We start from the raw sequence: 22,763 nt of genomic DNA on the forward strand, positions 1-22,763 counted from the left end.
ATGTTTCTAAGTACCGAAAACGTCAGATATTTTCTAAGTACCGAAAAGGTCAGAAATTTTCATAGTACCAAAATCAACAGAATTTTTCTAAGTACCGAAATCGACAGAATTTTTCTAAGTACCGAAATCAACAGAATTTTTCTAAGTACCGAATTCAACAGAATTTTTCAAAGTACCGAAATCAACAGAATATTTCAAAGTTCCGAAATCACCAGAATTTTTCTAAGTACCGAAAACGTCAGAAATTTTCTAAGTTCCGAAGACTTCTGAATGTTTTCTAAGTTCCGAAATCGACACAATTTTTCTAAGTACCGAAAACGTCAGATATTTTCTAAATACCGAAAAGGACAGAAATTTTCAAAGTACCAAAATCAACAGAATTTTTCTAAGTACCGTAATCGACAGAATTTTTCTAAGTACCGAAATCAACAGAATTTATCTATGCACCGAAATCGTCGGAATGTTTTCTAAGCACCGAAAACGTCTGAAATTTTCAAAGTATCGAAAAAGGCAGAAATTTTCTAAGTACCGAAATCAACAGAATTTTTCTAAGTACCGAAATCGGCAGAATTTTTCTAAGTAACGAAAACGTCAGAAATTATCTAAGTATCGAAAACTTCTGATTGTTTTCTATGTACCGAAATCGTCAGAATTTTTCTAAGTACCGTAAAGGTCAGAAATTTTCCAAGTACCGAAAAGGTCAGAAATTTTCTAAGTACCGAAATCATCAGAATTTTTCTAAGTACCAAAATCATCAGAATTTTTCTAAGGACCGAAATCATCAGAATTTTCTAAGCACCGAAATCGTCGGAATTTTTCTAAGTAAAGAAATCGTCAGAATTTTTCTAAGTACCAAAATCAACAGAAATTTTCCAAGTACCGAATTCGTCAGAATTTTCTAAGTACCGAAATCGTCGGAATGTTTTCTATGTACCGAAAACGTCTGAAATTTTCAAAGTACCGAAAAAGGCAGAAATTTTCTAAGTACCGAAATCAACAGAATTTTTCTAAGTACCGAAATCGACAGAATTTTTCTAAGATCCGAAATCACCAGAATTTTTCTAAGTACCAAAAACGTCAGAAATATTCTAAGTTCCGAAGACTTCTGAATGTTTTCTAAGTACCGAAATCGACACAATGTTTTTAAGTACCGAAAACGTCAGATAGTTTCTAAGTACCGAAAAGGTCAGAAATTTTCAAAGTACCAAAATCAACAGAATTTTTCTAAATACCGTAATCGACAGAATTTTTCTAAGTACCGAAATCAACAGAATTTATCTATGCACCGAAATCGTCGGAATGTTTTCTAAGTACCGAAAACGTCTGAAATTTTCAAAGTACCGAAAAAGGCAGAAATTTTCTAAGTACCGAAATCAACAGAATTTTTCTAAGTACCGAAATCGGCAGAATTTTTCTAAATAACGAAAACGTCAGAAATTATCTAAGTACCGAAAACTTCTTATTGTTTTCTATGTACCGAAATCGTCAGAATTTTTCTAAGTACCGTAAAGGTCAGAAATTTTCAAAGTACCAAAATCAACAGAATTTTTCTAAATACCGTAATCGACAGAATTTTTCTAAGTACCGAAATCATCAGAATTTTCTAAGCACCGAAATCGTCGGAATTTTTCTAAGTAAAGAAATCGTCAGAATTTTTCTAAGTACCAAAATCAACAGAAATTTTCCAAGTACCGAAATCGTCAGAATTTTCTAAGTACCGAAATCGTCGGAATGTTTTCTATGTACCGAAAACGTCTGAAGTTTTCAAAGTACCGAAAAAGGCAGAAATTTTCTAAGTACCGAAATCAACAGAATTTTTCTAAGTACCGAAATCGACAGAATTTTTCTAAGTTCCGAAATCACCAGAATTTTTCTAAGTACCAAAAACGTCAGATATTTTCTAAGTACCGAAAAGGTCAGAAATTTTCATAGTACCAAAATCAACAGAATTTTTCTAAGTACCGAAATCGACAGAATTTTTCTAAGTACCAAAAACGTCAGAAATTTTCTAACTTCCGAAGACTGCTGAATGTTTTCTAAGTACCGAAATCGGCAGAATGTTTCTAAGTACCGAAAACGTCAGATATTTTCTAAGTACCGAAAAGGTCAGAAATTTTCATAGTACCAAAATCAACAGAATTTTTCTAAGTACCGAAATCGACAGAATTTTTCTAAGTACCAAAAACGTCAGAAATTTTCTAAGTTCCGAAGACTGCTGAATGTTTTCTAAGTACCGAAATCGGCAGAATGTTTCTAAGTACCGAAAACGTCAGATATTTTCTAAGTACCGAAAAGGTCAGAAATTTTCATAGTACCAAAATCAACAGAATTTTTCTAAGTACCGAAATCGACAGAATTTTTCTAAGTACCGAAATCAACAGAATTTTTCTAAGTACCAAAATCGTCGGAATGTTTTCTAAGTACCGAAAACGTCTGAAATTTTCAAAGTACCGAAAAAGGCAGAAATTTTCTAAGTACCGAAATCAACAGAATTTTTCTAAGTACCGAAATCGACAGAATTTTTCTAAGTACCGAAATCAACAGAATTTTTCTAAGTACCGAATTCAACAGAATTTTTCAAAGTACCGAAATCAACAGAATATTTCAAAGTTCCGAAATCACCAGAATTTTTCTAAGTACCGAAAACGTCAGAAATTTTCTAAGTTCCGAAGACTTCTGAATGTTTTCTAAGTTCCGAAATCGACACAATTTTTCTAAGTACCGAAAACGTCAGATATTTTCTAAATACCGAAAAGGACAGAGATTTTCAAAGTACCAAAATCAACAGAATTTTTCTAAGTACCGTAATCGACAGAATTTTTATAAGTACCGAAATCAACAGAATTTATCTATGCACCGAAATCGTCGGAATGTTTTCTAAGTACCGAAAACGTCTGAAATTTTCAAAGTATCGAAAAAGGCAGAAATTTTCTAAGTACCGAAATCAACAGAATTTTTCTAAGTACCGAAATCGGCAGAATTTTTCTAAGTAACGAAAACGTCAGAAATTATCTAAGTACCGAAAACTTCTGATTGTTTTCTATGTACCGAAATCGTCAGAATTTTTCTAAGTACCGTAAAGGTCAGAAATTTTCCAAGTACCGAAAAGGTCAGAAATTTTCTAAGTACCGAAATCATCAGAATTTTTCTAAGTACCAAAATCATCAAAATTTTTCTAAGGACCGAAATCATCAGAATTTTCTAAGCACCGAAATCGTCGGAATTTTTCTAAGTACCAAAATCATCAGAATTTTTCTAAGTACCGAAATCATCAGAATTTTCTAAGCACCGAAATCGTCGGAATTTTTCTAAGTAAAGAAATCGTCAGAATTTTTCTAAGTACCAAAATCAACAGAAATTTTCCAAGTACCGAATTCGTCAGAATTTTCTAAGTACCGAAATCGTCGGAATGTTTTCTATGTACCGAAAACGTCTGAAATTTTCAAAGTACCGAAAAAGGCAGAAATTTTCTAAGTACCGAAATCAACAGAATTTTTCTAAGTAAAGAAATCGACAGAATTTTTCTAAGATCCGAAATCACCAGAATTTTTCTAAGTACCAAAAACGTCAGAAATATTCTAAGTTCCGAAGACTTCTGAATGTTTTCTAAGTACCGAAATCGACAGAATGTTTTTAAGTACCGAAAACGTCAGATAGTTTCTAAGTACCGAAAAGGTCAGAAATTTTCAAAGTACCAAAATCAACAGAATTTTTCTAAATACCGTAATCGACAGAATTTTTCTAAGTACCGAAATCATCAGAATTTATCTATGCACCGAAATCGTCGGAATGTTTTCTAAGTACCGAAAACGTCTGAAATTTTCAAAGTACCGAAAAAGGCAGAAATTTTCTAAGTACCGAAATCAACAGAATTTTTCTAAGTACCGAAATCGGCAGAATTTTTCTAAATAACGAAAACGTCAGAAATTATTTAAGTACCGAAAACTTCTTATTGTTTTCTATGTACCGAAATCGTCAGAATTTTTCTAAGTACCGTAAAGGTCAGAAATTTTCCAAGTACCGAAAAGGTCAGAAATTTTCTAAGTACCGAAATCATCAGAATTTTTCTAAGTACCGAAATCATCAGAATTTTTCTAAGTACCGAAATCATCAGAATTTTCTAAGCACCGAAATCGTCGGAATTTTTCTAAGTAAAGAAATCGTCAGAATTTTTCTAAGTACCAAAATCAACAGAAATTTTCCAAGTACCGAAATCGTCAGAATTTTCTAAGTACCGAAATCGTCGGAATGTTTTCTATGTACCGAAAGCGTCTGAAATTTTCAAAGTACCGAAAAAGGCAGAAATTTTCTAAGTACCGAAATCAACAGAATTTTTCTAAGTACCGAAATCGACAGAAATTTTCTAAGTTCCGAAGACTGCTGAATGTTTTCTAAGTACCGAAATCGGCAGAATGTTTCTAAGTACCGAAAACGTCAGATATTTTCTAAGTACCGAAAAGGTCAGAAATTTTCATAGTACCAAAATCAACAGAATTTTTCTTAGTACCGAAATCGACAGAATTTTTCTAAGTACCGAAATCAACAGAATTTTTCTAAGTACCAAAATCGTCGGAATGTTTTCTAAGTACCGAAAACGTCTGAAATTTTCAAAGTACCGAAAAAGGCAGAAATTTTCTAAGTACCGAAATAAACAGAATTTTTCTAAGTACCGAAATCGACAGAATTTTTCTAAGTACCGAAATCAACAGAATTTTTCTAAGTACCGAATTCAACAGAATTTTTCAAAGTACCGAAATCAACAGAATAATTCAAAGTTCCGAAATCACCAGAATTTTTCTAAGTACCGTAATCGACAGAATTTTTCTAAGTACCGAAATCAACAGAATTTATCTATGCACCGAAATCGTCGGAATGTTTTCTAAGTACCGAAAACGTCTGAAATTTTCAAAGTACCGAAAAAGGCAGAAATTTTCCAAGTACCGAAAAGGTCAGAAATTTTCTAAGTACCGAAATCATCAGAATTTTTCTAAGTACCAAAATCATCAGAATTTTTCTAAGTACCGAAATCATCAGAATTTTCTAAGCACCGAAATCGTCGGAATTTTTCTAAGTACCAAAATCATCAGAATTTTTCTAAGTACCGAAATCATCAGAATTTTCTAAGCACCGAAATCGTCGGAATTTTTCTAAGTAAAGAAATCGTCAGAATTTTCTAAGTACCGAAATCGTCGGAATGTTTTCTATGTACCAAAAACGTCTGAAATTTTCAAAGTACCGAAAAAGGCAGAAATTTTCTAAGTACCGAAATCAACAGAATTTTTCTAAGTACCGAAATCGACAGAATTTTTCTAAGTTCCGAAATCACCAGAATTTTTCTAAGTACCAAAAACGTCAGAAATTTTCTAAGTTCCGAAGACTTCTGAATGTTTTCTAAGTACCGAAATCGACAGAATGTTTCTAAGTACCGAAAACGTCAGATATTTTCTAAGTACCGAAAAGGTCAGAAATTTTCATAGTACCAAAATCAACAGAATTTTTCTAAGTACCGAATTCAACAGAATTTTTCAAAGTACCGAAATCAACAGAATATTTCAAAGTTCCGAAATCACCAGAATTTTTCTAAGTACCGTAATCGACAGAATTTTTCTAAGTACCGAAATCAACAGAATTTATCTATGCACCGAAATCGTCGGAATGTTTTCTAAGTACCGAAAACGTCTGAAATTTTCAAAGTACCGAAAAAGGCAGAAATTTTCCAAGTACCGAAAAGGTCAGAAATTTTCTAAGTACCGAAATCATCAGAATTTTTCTAAGTACCAAAATCATCAGAATTTTTCTAAGTACCGAAATCATCAGAATTTTCTAAGCACCGAAATCGTCGGAATTTTTCTAAGTACCAAAATCATCAGAATTTTTCTAAGTACCGAAATCATCAGAATTTTCTAAGCACCGAAATCGTCGGAATTTTTCTAAGTAAAGAAATCGTCAGAATTTTCTAAGTACCGAAATCGTCGGAATGTTTTCTATGTACCGAAAACGTCTGAAATTTTCAAAGTACCGAAAAAGGAAGAAATTTTCTAAGTACCGAAATCGGCGGAATTTTTCTAAGTACCGAAAATTTTGAATGTTTTCTAAGTACCGAAATAGGCAGAAATTTTCTATGTACCGAAATCAAAAGAATTTTTCTAAGTACCGAAAACGTCAGAAATTTTCTAAGTACTGCAAACTTCCTAGTCTTTTCTAAGTACCGAAATCGACAGAATTTTTCTAAGTACCGAAATCAACAGAATTTTTCTAAGTACCGAAAACGTCAGAAATTTTCTAAGTACTGAAAACATCATCATCATCAGTAGCTCGACAGTCCTCGGTGGACCCTGGCTTTCTCAAGAAGACTGCACCAGTCCTTTCTTCTGCATGCCACGGCTTTCCAGTCTCTGACCTTGATTGTGGCAAAGTCCCTTTGGAGGCAATCCGCCCATCTCAGTCGGGGTCTGCCTCTCTTTCTAGCTCCAGTTGGCCTTGCCAAAAAGATTCTTTTAGTTGTTCTGTCATCATTCATTCTTACAATGTGTCCGGCCCATTTCATGCGCTGAATCTTATGGTACATCAGAATGTCCGGTTCTCTGAAAATCCTGTAGAGTTCAGAGTTAGTTCTCCTTCTCCACACTCCCTTGTCACACACACCACCAAAAATGGACCGGAGTATCTTCCTCTCGAAAGCAGCGATGGTCCTCTCATCAGCTTGGGACAAGGTCCAGGTTTCAGATGCGTAAGTGAGAACTGATCTTATTAGGCTTTTATATATTAGCAACTTGGTGTCTCTTTTAATGTTGTCAGATTTAAGGAATTTTCTTATGCCATAAAAGCACTTGTTGGCTGCAGTTACTCTCTTCCTTACTTCTGTGGAAATTGAGTTTTCGGAGTTGATTTCAGAGCCAAGGTAGGTGAAAGAGCTCACCTTTTCACATTTATACTCTCCAATCTCGATGTGCGTGGAGGTATCGGTATAGTTGATACATTGCATATACTTTGTCTTACTCTGATTAATTGAGAGGTGCATTTTTTTGGTCTCTCTTTCCAAGTCCAGGAATGCCTGCTTTAGGTCTTTAGGGGTTCTTGCTATGATTTCAATATTATCAGCATAGGCCATAATTTGAACAGATTTTGAGAAAATAGTTCCTCTAGTGTTAATTCCTGAATCTCTTACTACTTTCTCAAGAGCAAGATTGAAAAGAAGGCATGCTAATGCGTCGCCCTGTCTTATGCCATTTTTTATTTCAACAGGTTCAGATAAGTTTCCCTGTATTTTGACTTTCAATTTGGTGTCATTTAATGTAAGGGATATTAGTTTCACAAGTTTTTCAGGAATGTTAAAATGTCTCAGAGCGTCGATAAGCAGTTCTCTATTAATGCTATCATACGCTGTTTTGAAATCAAAAACTTCTGGGTCTGAAAACTTCTGAGTCTTTTCAAAGTACCGAAAAAGGCAGAAATTTTCAAAGTACCGAAATCAACAGAAATTTTCTAAGTACCGAAAAGGTCAGAAATTTTCTAAGATCCGAAATAATCAGAATTTTTCTAAGTACCGAAAACGTCAGAAATTTTCTAAGTACCGAAAATGTCAGAAATTTTCTTAGTACCGAAATCGGCAGAATTTTTCTAAGTACCGAAAACTTCCGAGTCTTTTCTAAGTACCGAAATCGACAGAATTTTTCTAAGTACCGAAATCAACAGAATTTTTCTAAGTACCGAAATCGGCAGAATTTTTCTAAGTACCGAAAATGTCAGAAATTTTCTAAGTACCGAAAACGTCAGATATTTTCTAAGTACTGAAAACTTCTGAGTCTTTTCAAAGTACCGAAAAAGGCAGAAATTTTCTAAGTACTGCAAACTTCTGAGTCTTTTCAAAGTACCGAAAAAGGCAGAAATTTTCCAAGTACCGAAATCAACAGAATTTTTCGAAGTACCGAATTCGACAGAATTTTTCTAAGTAACGAAAACTTCTGAATGTTTTCTAAGTACCGAAAAAGGCAGAAATTTTGTAAGTACCGAAAACTTCCGAGTCTTTTCTAAGTACCGAAATCGACAGATTTTTTCTATGTACCGAAATCAACAGAATTTTTCTAAGTACCGAAATCGGCAGAATTTTTCTAAGTACCGAAAATGTCAGAAATTTTCTAAGTACCGAAAACGTCAGATATTTTCTAAGTACTGAAATCTTCTGAGTCTTTTCAAAGTACCGAAAAAGGCAGAAATTTTCCAAGTACCGAAATCGACAGAATTTTTCTAAGTACCGAAAACGTCAGAAATTTTCTAAGTATCGAAAAGGTCAGAAATTTTCTAAGATCCGAAATCATCAGAATGTTTCTAAGTACCGAAATCGTCAGAATTTTCTAAGTACCGATATCGTCTGAATTTTTCTAAGTACCGAAATCAAAAGAATTTTTCTAAGTACCGAAAACGTCAGAAATTTTCTAAGTACCGAAAACTTCCGAGTCTTTTCTAAGTACCGAAATCGACAGAATTTTTCTAAGTACCGAAATCAACAGAATTTTTCTAAGTACCGAAATCGGCAGAATTTTTCTAAGTACCGAAAACTTCTGAATGTTTAATAAGTATCGAAATCGTAAGTATTTTTCTAAGTACCGAAAATGTCAGAAATTTTTTAAGTACTGCAAACTTCTGAGTCTTTTCAAAGTACCGAAAAAGGCAGAAATTTTCCAAGTACCGAAATCAACAGAATTTTTCTAAGTACCGAATTCGACAGAATCTTTATAAGTAACGAAAACTTCTGAATGTTTTCTAAGTACCGAAAAAGGCAGAAATTTTGTAAGTACCGAAAACTTCCGAGTCTTTTCTAAGTACCGAAATTGACAGATTTTTTCTAAGTACCGAAATCATCAGAATTTTTCTAAGTACCGAAATCATTAGAATTTTTCAAAGTACCGAAAACGTCAGAAATTTTCTAAGTACTGAAAACTTCTGAGTCTTTTCAAAGTACCGAAATCAACGGAATTTTTCTAAATACCAAATTCAACAGAATTTTTCTAAGTACCGAAATAAACAGAATTTTTCTAAGTACCGAAATCGGCAGAAATTTTCTAAGTACTGAAAACTTCTGAGTCTTTTCAAAGTACCGAAAAAGGCAGAAATTTTCCAAGTACCGAAATCAACAGAAATTTTCTAAGTACCGAAAAGGTCATAAATTTTCTAAGATCCGAAATCATCAGAATTTTTCTAAGTACCGAAAACGTCAGAAATTTTCTAAGTACCGAAAATGTCAGAAATTTTCTTAGTACCGAAATCGGCAGAATTTTTCTAAGTACCGAAAACTTCCGAGTCTTTTCTAAGTACCGAAATCGACAGAATTTTTCTAAGTACCGAAATCAACAGAATTTTTCTAAGTACCGAAATCGGCAGAATTTTTCTAAGTACCGAAAACGTCAGAAATTTTCTAAGTACCGAAAACGTCAGAAATTTTCTAAGCACTGAAAACTTCTGAGTCTTTTCAAAGTACCGAAAAAGGCAGAAATTTTCCAAGTACCGAAATCAACAGAAATTTTCTAAGTACCGAAAAGGTCAGAAATTTTCTAAGATCCGAAATCATCAGAATTTTTCTAAGTACCGAAAACGTCAGAAATTTTCTAAGTACCGAAAATGTCAGAAATTTTCTTAGTACCGAAATCGGCAGAATTTTTCTAAGTACCGAAAACTTCCGAGTCTTTTCTAAGTACCGAAATCGACAGAATTTTTCTAAGTACCGAAATCAACAGAATTTTTATAAGTACCGAAATCGGCAGAATTTTTCTAAGTACCGAAAATGTCAGAAATTTTCTAAGTACCGAAAACGTCAGATATTTTCTAAGTACTGAAAACTTCTGAGTCTTTTCAAAGTACCGAAAAAGGCAGAAATTTTCCAAGTACCGAAATCGACAGAATTTATCTAAGTACCGAAAACGTCAGAAATTTTCTAAGTATCGAAAAGGTCAGAAATTTTCTAAGATCCGAAATCATCAGAATGTTTTTAAGTACCGAAATCGTCAGAATTTTCTAAGTACCGATATCGTCAGAATTTTTCTAAGTACCGAAATCGTCAGAAATTTTCTAAGTACCGAAAACTTCTGAGTCTTTTCAAAGTACCGAAAAAGGCAGAATTTTTCTAAGTACCGAAATCAAAAGAATTTTTCTAAGTATCGAAAACGTCAGAAATTTTCTAAGTACCGAAAACTTCCCAGTCTTTTCTAAGTACCGAAATCGACAGAATTTTTCTAAGTACCGAAATCAACAGAATTTTTCTAAGTACCGAAATCGGCAGAATTTTTCTAAGTACCGAAAACTTCTGAATGTTTAATAAGTATCGAAATCGTAAGTATTTTTCTAAGTACCGAAAATGTCAGAAATTTTCTAAGTACTGCAAACTTCTGAGTCTTTTCAAAGTACCGAAAAAGGCAGAAATTTTCCAAGTACCGAAATCAACAGAATTTTTCTAAGTACCGAATTCGACAGAATTTTTATAAGTAACGAAAACTTCTGAATGTTTTCTAAGTACCGAAAAAGGCAGAAATTTTGTAAGTCCGAAATCTTCCGAGTCTTTTCTAAGTACCGAAATCGACAGATTTTTTCTAAGTACCGAAATCAACAGAATTTTTCTAAGTACCGAAATCATTAGAATTTTTCAAAGTACCGAAAACGTCAGAAATTTTCTAAGTACCGAAAACTTCTGAGTCTTTTCAAAGTACCGAAATCAACGGAATTTTTCTAAGTACCAAATTCAACAGAATTTTTCTAAGTACCGAAATAAACAGAATTTTTCTAAGTACCGAAATCGGCAGAAATTTTCTAAGTACTGAAAACTTCTGAGTCTTTTCAAAGTACCGAAAAAGGCAGAAATTTTCCAAGTACCGAAATCAACAGAAATTTTCTAAGTACCGAAAAGGTCAGAAATTTTCTAAGATCCGAAATCATCAGAATTTTTCTAAGTACCGAAAACGTCAGAAATTTTCTAAGTACCGAAAACTTCCGAGTCTTTTCTAAGTACCGAAATCGACAGAATTTTTCTAAGTACCGAAATCAACAGAATTTTTCTAAGTACCGAAATCAGCAGAATTTTTCTAAGTACCGAAAACTTCTGAATGTTTAATTAGTATCGAAATCGTAAGTATTTTTCTAAGTACCGAAAATGTCAGAAATTTTCTAAGTACTGCAAACTTCTGAGTCTTTTCAAAGTACCGAAAAAGGCAGAAATTTTCCAAGTACCGAAATCAACAGAATTTTTCTAAGTACCGAATTCGACAGAATTTTTATAAGTAACGAAAACTTCTGAATGTTTTCTAAGTACCGAAAAAGGCAGAAATTTTGTAAGTCCGAAATCTTCCGAGTCTTTTCTAAGTACCGAAATCGACAGATTTTTTCTAAGTACCGAAATCAACAGAATTTTTCTAAGTACCGAAATCATTAGAATTTTTCAAAGTACCGAAAACGTCAGAAATTTTCTAAGTACCGAAAACTTCTGAGTCTTTTCAAAGTACCGAAATCAACGGAATTTTTCTAAGTACCAAATTCAACAGAATTTTTCTAAGTACCGAAATAAACAGAATTTTTCTAAGTACCGAAATCGGCAGAAATTTTCTAAGTACTGAAAACTTCTGAGTCTTTTCAAAGTACCGAAAAAGGCAGAAATTTTCCAAGTACCGAAATCAACAGAAATTTTCTAAGTACCGAAAAGGTCAGAAATTTTCTAAGATCCGAAATCATCAGAATTTTTCTAAGTACCGAAAACGTCAGAAATTTTCTAAGTACCGAAAACTTCCGAGTCTTTTCTAAGTACCGAAATCGACAGAATTTTTCTAAGTACCGAAATCAACAGAATTTTTCTAAGTACCGAAATCGGCAGAATTTTTCTAAGTACCGAAAACGTCAGAAATTTTCTAAGTACCGAAAACGTCAGAAATTTTCTAAGTACTGAAAACTTCTGAGTCTTTTCAAAGTACCGAAAAAGGCAGAAATTTTCCAAGTACCGAAATCAACAGAAATTTTCTAAGTACCGAAAAGGTCAGAAATTTTCTAAGATCCGAAATCATCAGAATTTTTCTAAGTACCGAAAACGTCAGAAATTTTCTAAGTACCGAAAATGTCAGAAATTTTCTTAGTACCGAAATCGGCAGAATTTTTCTAAGTACCGAAAACTTCCGAGTCTTTTCTAAGTACCGAAATCGACAGAATTTTTCTAAGTACCGAAATCAACAGAATTTTTCTAAGTACCGAAATCGGCAGAATTTTTCTAAGTACCGAAAATGTCAGAAATTTTCTAAGTACCGAAATCGTCAGAAATTTTCTAAGTACCGAAAACTTCTGAGTCTTTTCAAAGTACCGAAAAAGGCAGAATTTTTCTAAGTACCGAAATCAAAAGAATTTTTCTAAGTACCGAAAACGTCAGAAATTTTCTAAGTACCGAAAACTTCCCAGTCTTTTCTAAGTACCGAAATCGACAGAATTTTTCTAAGTACCGAAATCAACAGAATTTTTCTAAGTACCGAAATCGGCAGAATTTTTCTAAGTACCGAAAATGTCAGAAATTTTCTAAGTACCGAAATCGTCAGAAATTTTCTAAGTACCGAAAACTTCTGAGTCTTTTCAAAGTACCGAAATCGGCAGAATTTTTCTAAGTACCGAAAATGTCAGAAATTTTCTAAGTACCGAAAATGTCAGACATTTTCTAAGTACTGAAAACTTCTGAGTCTTTTCAAAGTACCGAAAAAGGCAGAAATTTTCCAAGTACCGAAATCGACAGAATTTTGCTAAGTACCGAAAACGTCAGAAATTTTCTAAGTATCGAAAAGGTCAGAAATTTTCTAAGATCCGAAATCATCAGAATGTTTCTAAGTACCGAAATCGTCAGAATTTTCTAAGTACCGATATCGTCTGAATTTTTCTAAGTACCGAAATCAAAAGAATTTTTCTAAGTACCGAAAACGTCAGAAATTTTCTAAGTACTGCAAACTTCTGAGTCTTTTCAAAGTACCGAAAAAGGCAGAAATTTTCCAAGTACCGAAATCAACAGAATTTTTCTAAGTACCGAATTCGACAGAATTTTTATAAGTAACGAAAACTTCTGAATGATTTCTAAGTACCGAAAAAGGCAGAAATTTTGTAAGTACCGAAAACTTCCGAGTCTTTTCTAAGTACCGAAATCGACAGATTTTTTCTAAGTACCGAAATCAACAGAATTTTTCTAAGTACCGAAATCATTAGAATTTTTCAAAGTACCGAAAACGTCAGAAATTTTCTAAGTACCGAAAACTTCTGAGTCTTTTCAAAGTACCGAAATCAACGGAATTTTTCTAAGTACCAAATTCAACAGAATTTTTCTAAGTACCGAAATAAACAGAATTTTTCTAAGTACCGAAATCGGCAGAAATTTTCTAAGTACTGAAAACTTCTGAGTCTTTTCAAAGTACCGAAAAAGGCAGAAATTTTCCAAGTACCGAAATCGACAGAATTTTTCTAAGTACCGAAAACGTCAGAAATTTTCTAAGTATCGAAAAGGTCAGAAATTTTCAAAGATCCGAAATCATCAGAATGTTTCTAAGTACCGAAATCGTCAGAATTTTCTAAGTACCGATATCGTCTGAATTTTTCTAAGTACCGAAATCAAAAGAATTTTTCTAAGTACCGAAAACGTCAGAAATTTTCTAAGTACCGAAAACTTCCGAGTCTTTTCTAAGTACCGAAATCGACAGAATTTTTCTAAGTACCGAAATCAACAGAATTTTTCTAAGTACCGAAATCGGCAGAATTTTTCTAAGTACCGAAAACTTCTGAATGTTTAATAAGTATCGAAAAAGGCAGAAATTTTCCAAGTACCGAAATCAACAGAAATTTTCTAAGTACCGAAAAGGTCAGAAATTTTCTAAGATCCGAAATCATCAGAATTTTTCTAAGTACCGAAAACGTCAGAAATTTTCTAAGTACCGAAAATGTCAGAAATTTTCTTAGTACCGAAATCGGCAGAATTTTTCTAAGTACCGAAAACTTCCGAGTCTTTTCTAAGTACCGAAATCGACAGAATTTTTCTAAGTACCGAAATCAACAGAATTTTTCTAAGTACCGAAATCGGCAGAATTTTTCTAAGTACCGAAAATGTCAGAAATTTTCTAAGTACCGAAATCGTCATAAATTTTCTAAGTACCGAAAACTTCTGAGTCTTTTCAAAGTACCGAAAAAGGCAGAATTTTTCTAAGTACCGAAATCAAAAGAATTTTTCTAAGTACCGAAAACGTCAGAAATTTTCTAAGTACCGAAAACTTCCCAGTCTTTTCTAAGTACCGAAATCGACAGAATTTTTCTAAGTACCGAAATCAACAGAATTTTTCTAAGTACCGAAATCGGCAGAATTTTTCTAAGTACCGAAAATGTCAGAAATTTTCTAAGTACCGAAATCGTCAGAAATTTTCTAAGTACCGAAAACTTCTGAGTCTTTTCAAAGTACCGAAATCGGCAGAATTTTTCTAAGTACCGAAAATGTCAGAAATTTTCTAAGTACCGAAAACGTCAGAAATTTTCTAAGTACTGAAAACTTCTGAGTCTTTTCAAAGTACCGAAAAAGGAAGAAATTTTCCAAGTACCGAAATCAACAGAAATTTTCTAAGTACCGAAAAGGTCAGAAATTTTCTAAGATCCGAAATCATCAGAATTTTTCTAAGTACCGAAAACGTCAGAAATTTTCTAAGTACCGAAAACTTCCGAGTCTTTTCTAAGTACCGAAATCGACAGAATTTTTCTAAGTACCGAAAATGTCAGAAATTTTCTAAGTACCGAAAACGTCAGATATTTTCTAAGTACTGAAAACTTCTGAGTCTTTTCAAAGTACCGAAAAAGGCAGAAATTTTCCAAGTACCGAAATCGACAGAATTTATCTAAGTACCGAAAACGTCAGAAATTTTCTAAGTATCGAAAAGGTCAGAAATTTTCTAAGATCCGAAATCATCAGAATGTTTTTAAGTACCGAAATCGTCAGAATTTTCTAAGTACCGATATCGTCAGAATTTTTCTAAGTACCGAAATCAAAAGAATTTTTCTAAGTACCGAAAACGTCAGAAATTTTCTAAGTACTGCAAACTTCCTAGTCTTTTCAAAGTACCGAAAAAGGCAGAATTTTTCAAAGTACCGAAATCGTCAAAATTTTCTAAGTACCGAAATCGGCAGAATTTTTCTAAGTACCGAAAACTTCTGAATGTTTAATAAGTATCGAAATCGTAAGAATTTTCCTAAGTGCCGAAATTGACTGAATTTTTCTAAGTACCGAATTCGACAGAATTTTTCTAAGTACCGAAAACTTTTGAATGTTTTCTAAGTACCGAAAAAGGCAGAAATTTTCTAAGTACCGAAAACTTCTGAATGTTTTCTAAGTACCGAAAAAGGCAGAAATTTTCTAAGTACCGAAATCGACAGAATTTTTCTAAATACCGAAATCGTCAGAATTTTTCTAAGTACCGAAATCGTCAGAAATTTTCTAAGTACCGAAAACTTCTGAGTCTTTTCAAAGTACCGAAAAAGGCAGAAATTTTCTATTTACCGAAATCAAAAGAATTTTTCTAAGTACCGAAAACGTCAGAAATTTTCTAAGTACCGAAAACTTCCGAGTCTTTTCTAAGTACCGAAATCGACAGAATTTTTCTAAGTACCGAAATCAACAGAATTTTTCTAAGTACCGAAATCGGCAGAATTTTTCTAAGTACCGAAAATGTCAGAAATTTTCTAAGTACCGAAAACGTCAGATATTTTCTAAGTACTGAAAACTTCTGAGTCTTTTCAAAGTACCGAAAAAGGCAGAAATTTTCTAAGTACTGCAATCTTCTGAGTCTTTTCAAAGTACCGAAAAAGGCAGAAATTTTCCAAGTACCGAAATCAACAGAATTTTTCGAAGTACCGAATTCGACAGAATTTTTCTAAGTAACGAAAACTTCTGAATGTTTTCTAAGTACCGAAAAAGGCAGAAATTTTGTAAGTACCGAAAACTTCCGAGTCTTTTCTAAGTACCGAAATCGACAGATTTTTTCTAAGTACCGAAATCAACAGAATTTTTCTAAGTACCGAAATCGGCAGAATTTTTCTAAGTACCGAAAATGTCAGAAATTTTCTAAGTACCGAAAACGTCAGACATTTTCTAAGTACTGAAAACTTCTGAGTCTTTTCAAAGTACCGAAAAAGGCAGAAATTTTCCAAGTACCGAAATCGACAGAATTTTTCTAAGTACCGAAAACGTCAGAAATTTTCTAAGTATCGAAAAGGTCAGAAATTTTCTAAGATCCGAAATCATCAGAATGTTTCTAAGTACCGAAATCGTCAGAATTTTCTAAGTACCGATATCGTCTGAATTTTTCTAAGTACCGAAATCAAAAGAATTTTTCTAAGTACCGAAAACGTCAGAAATTTTCTAGTTACCGAAAACTTCCGAGTCTTTTCTAAGTACCGAAATCGACAGAATTTTTCTAAGTACCGAAATCAACAGAATTTTTCTAAGTACCGAAATCGGCAGAATTTTTCTAAGTACCGAAAACTTCTGAATGTTTAATAAGTATCGAAATCGTAAGTATTTTTCTAAGTACCGAAAATGTCAGAAATTTTCTAAGTACTGCAAACTTCTGAGTCTTTTCAAAGTACCGAAAAAGGCAGAAATTTTCCAAGTACCGAAATCAACAGAATTTTTCTAAGTACCGAATTCGACAGAATCTTTATAAGTAACGAAAACTTCTGAATGTTTTCTAAGTACCGAAAAAGGCAGAAATTTTGTAAGTACCGAAAACTTCCGAGTCTTTTCTAAGTACCGAAATCGACAGATTTTTTCTAAGTACAGAAATCAACAGAATTTTTCTAAGTACCGAAATCATTAGAATTTTTCAAAGTACCGAAAACGTCAGAAATTTTCTAAGTACCGAAAACTTCTGAGTCTTTTCAAAGTACCGAAATCAGCGGAATTTTTCTAAGTACCAAATTCAACAAAATTTTTCTAAGTACCGAAATAAACAGAATTTTTCTAAGTACCGAAATCGGCAGAATTTTTCGAAGTACCGAAAATGTCAGAAATTTTCTAAGTACCGAAAACGTCAGAAATTTTCTAAGTACTGAAAACTTCTGAGTCTTTTCAAAGTACCGAAAAAGGCAGAAATTTTCCAAGTACCGAAATCAACAGAAATTTTCTAAGTACCGAAAAGGTCAGAAATTTTCTAAGATCCGAAATCATCAGAATTTTTCTAAGTACCGAAAACGTCAGAAATTTTCTAAGTACCGAAAATGTCAGAAATTTTCTTAGTACCGAAATCGGCAGAATTTTTCTAAGTACCGAAAACTTCCGAGTCTTTTCTAAGTACCGAAATCATTAGAATTTTTCAAAGTACCGAAAACGTCAGAAATTTTCTAAGTACCGAAAACTTCTGAGTCTTTTCAAAGTACCGAAATCAGCGGAATTTTTCTAAGTACCAAATTCAACAAAATTTTTCTAAGTACCGAAATAAACAGAATTTTTCTAAGTACCGAAATCGGCAGAATTTTTCGAAGTACCGAAAATGTCAGAAATTTTCTAAGTACCGAAAACGTCAGAAATTTTCTAAGTACTGAAAACTTCTGAGTCTTTTCAAAGTACCGAAAAAGGCAGAAATTTTCCAAGTACCGTAATCAACAGAAATTTTCTAAGTACCGAAAAGGTCAGAAATTTTCTAAGATCCGAAATCATCAGAATTTTTCTAAGTACCGAAAACGTCAGAAATTTTCTAAGTACCGAAAATGTCAGAAATTTTCTTAGTACCGAAATCGGCAGAATTTTTCTAAGTACCGAAAACTTCCGAGTCTTTTCTAAGTACCGAAATCGACAGAATTTTTCTAAGTACCGAAATCAAAAGAATTTTTCTAAGTACCGAAAACGTCAGAAATTTTCTAAGTACTGCAAACTTCCTAGTCTTTTCAAAGTACCGAGAAAGGCAGAATTTTTCAAAGTACCGAAATCGTCAAAATTTTCTAAGTACCGAAATCGGCAGAATTTTTCTAAGTACCGAAAACTTCAGAATGTTTAATAAGTATCGAAATCGTAAGAATTTTCTTAAGTACCGAAATTGACTGAACTTTTCTAAGTACCGAAATCAACAGAATTTTTCTAAGTACCGAATTCGACAGAATTTTTCTAAGTACCGAAAACTTTGAATGTTTTCTAAGTACCGAAAAAGGCAGAAATTTTCTAAGTACCGAAATCTACAGAATTTTTCTAAATACCGAAATCGTCAGAATTTTTCTAAGTACCGAAATCGTCAGAAATTTTCTAAGTACCGAAATCATCAGAATTTTTCTAAGTACCGAAAACGTCAGAAATTTTCTAAGTACCGAAAATGTCAGAAATTTTCTTAGTACCGAAATCGGCAGAATTTTTCTAAGTACCGAAAACCTCCGAGTCTTTTCTAAGTACCGAAATCGACAGAATTTTTCTAAGTACCGAAATCAACAGAATTTTTCTAAGTACCGAAATCGGCAGAATTTTTCTAAGTACCGAAAATGTCATAAATTTTCTAAGTACCGAAAAGGTCAGATATTTTCTAAGTACTGAAAACTTCTGAGTCTTTTCAAAGTACCGAAAAAGGCAGAAATTTTCCAAGTACCGAAATCGACAGAATTTTTCTAAGTACCGAAAACGTCAGAAATTTTCTAAGTATCGAAAAGGTCAGAAATTTTCTAAGTTCCGAAATCATCAGAATGTTTTTAAGTACCGAAATCGTCAGAATTTTCTAAGTACCGATATCGTCAGAATTTTTCTAAGTACCGAAATCAAAAGAATTTTTCTAAGTACCGAAAACGTCAGAAACTTTCTAAGTACTGCAAACTTCCTAGTCTTTTCAAAGTACCGAAAAAGGCAGAATTTTTCAAAGTACCGAAATCGTCAAAATTTTCTAAGTACCGAAATCGGCAGAATTTTTCTAAGTACCGAAAACTTCTGAATGTTTAATAAGTATCGAAATCGTAAGAATTTTCTTAAGTACCGAAATTGACTGAATTTTTCTAAGTACCGAAATCAACAGAATTTTTCTAAGTACCGAATTCGACAGAATTTTTCTAAGTACCGAAAACTTTGAATGTTTTCTAAGTACCGAAAAAGGCAGAAATTTTCTAAGTACCGAAAATGTCAGAAATTTTCTTAGTACCGAAATCGGCAGAATTTTTCTAAGTACCGAAAACTTCCGAGTCTTTTCTAAGTACCGAAATCGACAGAATTTTTCTAAGTACCGAAATCAAAAGAATTTTTCTAAGTACCGAAAACGTCAGAAATTTTCTAAGTACTGCAAACTTCCTAGTCTTTTCAAAGTACCGAAAAAGGCAGAATTTTTCAAAGTACCGAAATCGTCAAAATTTTCTAAGTACCGAAATCGGCAGAATTTTTCTAAGTACCGAAAACTTCTGAATGTTTAATAAGTATCGAAATCGTAAGAATTTTCTTAAGTACCGAAATTGACTGAATTTTTCTAAGTACCGAAATCAACAGAATTTTTCTAAGTACCGAATTCGACAGAATTTTTCTAAGTACCGAAAACTTTGAATGTTTTCTAAGTACCGAAAAAGGCAGAAATTTTCTAAGTACCGAAATCTACAGAATTTTTCTAAATACCGAAATCGTCAGAATTTTTCTAAGTACCGAAATCGTCAGAAATTTTCTAAGTACCGAAATCATCAGAATTTTTCTAAGTACCGAAAACGTCAGAAATTTTCTAAGTACCGAAAATGTCAGAAATTTTCTTAGTACCGAAATCGGCAGAATTTTTCTAAGTACCGAAAACCTCCGAGTCTTTTCTAAGTACCGAAATCGACAGAATTTTTCTAAGTACCGAAATCAACAGAATTTTTCTAAGTACCGAAATCGGCAGAATTTTTCTAAGTACCGAAAATGTCAGAAATTTTCTAAGTACCGAAAAGGTCAGATATTTTCTAAGTACTGAAAACTTCTGAGTCTTTTCAAAGTACCGAAAAAGGCAGAAATTTTCCAAGTACCGAAATCGACAGAATTTTTCTAAGTACCGAAAACGTCAGAAATTTTCTAAGTATCGAAAAGGTCAGAAATTTTCTAAGTTCCGAAATCATCAGAATGTTTTTAAGTACCGAAATCGTCAGAATTTTCTAAGTACCGATATCGTCAGAATTTTTCTAAGTACCGAAATCAAAAGAATTTTTCTAAGTACCGAAAACGTCAGAAATTTTCTAAGTACTGCAAACTTCCTAGTCTTTTCAAAGAACCGAAAAAGGCAGAATTTTTCAAAGTACCGAAATCGTCAAAATTTTCTAAGTACCGAAATCGGCAGAATTTTTCTAAGTACCGAAAACTTCTGAATGTTTAATAAGTATCGAAATCGTAAGAATTTTCTTAAGTACCGAAATTGACTGAATTTTTCTAAGTACCGAAATCAACAGAATTTTTCTAAGTACCGAATTCGACAGAATTTTTCTAAGTACCGAAAACTTTGAATGTTTTCTAAGTACCGAAAAAGGCAGAAATTTTCTAAGTACCGAAAATGTCAGAAATTTTCTTAGTACCGAAATCGGCAGAATTTTTCTAAGTACCGAAAACTTCCGAGTCTTTTCTAAGTACCGAAATCGACAGAATTTTTCTAAGTACCGAAATCAACAGAATTTTTCTAAGTACCGAAAACGTCAGAAATTTTCTAAGTACTGCAAACTTCCTAGTCTTTTCAAAGTACCGAAAAAGGCAGAATTTTTCAAAGTACCGAAATCGTCAAAATTTTCTAAGTACCGAAATCGGCAGAATTTTTCTAAGTACCGAAAACTTCTGAATGTTTAATAAGTATCGAAATCGTAAGAATTTTCTTAAGTACCGAAATTGACTGAATTTTTCTAAGTACCGAAATCAACAGAATTTTTCTAAGTACCGAATTCGACAGAATTTTTCTAAGTACCGAAAACTTTGAATGTTTTCTAAGTACCGAAAAAGGCAGAAATTTTCTAAGTACCGAAAATGTCAGAAATTTTCTTAGTACCGAAATCGGCAGAATTTTTCTAAGTACCGAAAATGTCAGAAATTTTCTAAGTACCGAAAACGTCAGATATTTTCTAAGTACCGAAAACTTCCGAGTCTTTTCTAAGTACCGAAATCGACAGAATTTTTCTAAGTACCGAAATCAACAGAATTTTTCTAAGTACCGAAATCGGCAGAATTTTTCTAAGTACCGAAAATGTCAGAAATTTTCTAAGTACCGAAAACGTCAGATATTTTCTAAGTTCTGAAAACTTCTGAGTCTTTTCAAAGTACCGAAAAAGGCAGAAATTTTCCAAGTACCGAAATCGACAGAATTTTTCTAAGTACCGAAAACGTCAGAAATTTTCTAAGTATCGAAAAGGTCAGAAATTTTCTAAGTTCCGAAATCATCAGAATGTTTTTAAGTACCGAAATCGTCAGAATTTTCTAAGTACTGATATCGTCAGAATTTTTCTAAGTACCGAAATCAAAAGAATTTTTCTAAGTACCGAAAACGTCAGAAATTTTCTAAGTACTGCAAACTTCCTAGTCTTTTCAAAGTACCGAAAAAGGCAGAATTTTTCAAAGTACCGAAATCGTCAAAATTTTCTAAGTACCGAAATCGGCAGAATTTTTCTAAGTACCGAAAACTTCTGAATGTTTAATAAGTATCGAAATCGTAAGAATTTTCCTAAGTACCGAAATTGACTGAATTTTTCTAAGTACCGAAATCAACAGAATTTTTCTAAGTACCGAATTCGACAGAATTTTTCCAAGTACCGAAAACTTTTGAATGTTTTCTAAGTACCGAAAAAGGCAGAAATTTTCTAAGTACCGAAAACTTCTGAATGTTTTCTAAGTACCGAAAAAGGCAGAAATTTTCTAAGTACCGAAATCGACAGAATTTTTCTAAATACCGAAATCGTCAGAATTTTTCTAAGTACCGAAATCGTCAGAAATTTTCTAAGTACCGAAAACTTCTGAGTCTTTTCAAAGTACCGAAAAAGGCAGAAATTTTCTAAGTACCGAAATCAAAAGAATTTTTCTAAGTACCGAAAACGTCAGAAATTTTCTAAGTACCGAAAACTTCCGAGTCTTTTCTAAGTACCGAAATCGACAGAATTTTTCTAAGTACCGAAATCAACAGAATTTTTCTAAGTACCGAAATCGGCAGAATTTTTCTAAGTACCGAAAACTTCTGAATGTTTAATAAGTATCGAAATCGTAAGTATTTTTCTAAGTACCGAAAATGTCAGAAATTTTCTAAGTACTGCAAACTTCTGAGTCTTTTCGAAGTACCGAAAAAGGCAGAAATTTTCCAAGTACCGAAATCAACAGAATTTTTCTAAGTACCGAATTCGACAGATTTTTCTAAGTAACGAAAACTTCTGAATGTTTTCTAAGAACCGAAAAAGGCAGAAATTTTGTAAGTACCGAAAACTTCCGAGTCTTTCCTAAGTACCGAAATCGACAGATTTTTTCTAAGTACCGAAATCAACAGAATTTTTCTAAGTACCGAAATCGGCAGAATTTTTCTAAGTACCGAAAATGTCAGATATTTTCTAAGTACCGAAAACGTCAGATATTTTCTAAGTTCTGAAAACTTCTGAGTCTTTTCAAAGTACCGAAAAAGGCAGAAATTTTCCAAGTACCGAAATCGACAGAATTTTTCTAAGTACCGAAAACGTCAGAAATTTTCTAAGTATCGAAAAGGTCAGAAATTTTCTAAGTTCCGAAATCATCAGAATGTTTTTAAGTACCGAAATCGTCAGAATTTTCTAAGTACTGATATCGTCAG

The sequence above is a fragment of the Parasteatoda tepidariorum genome, chromosome 1 (assembly GCF_982258835.1).
Source record: "Parasteatoda tepidariorum strain Cologne lab strain chromosome 1, Ptep-v5.0, whole genome shotgun sequence".
In the NCBI taxonomy this organism is placed as follows: Eukaryota; Metazoa; Arthropoda; class Arachnida; order Araneae; family Theridiidae; genus Parasteatoda; species Parasteatoda tepidariorum.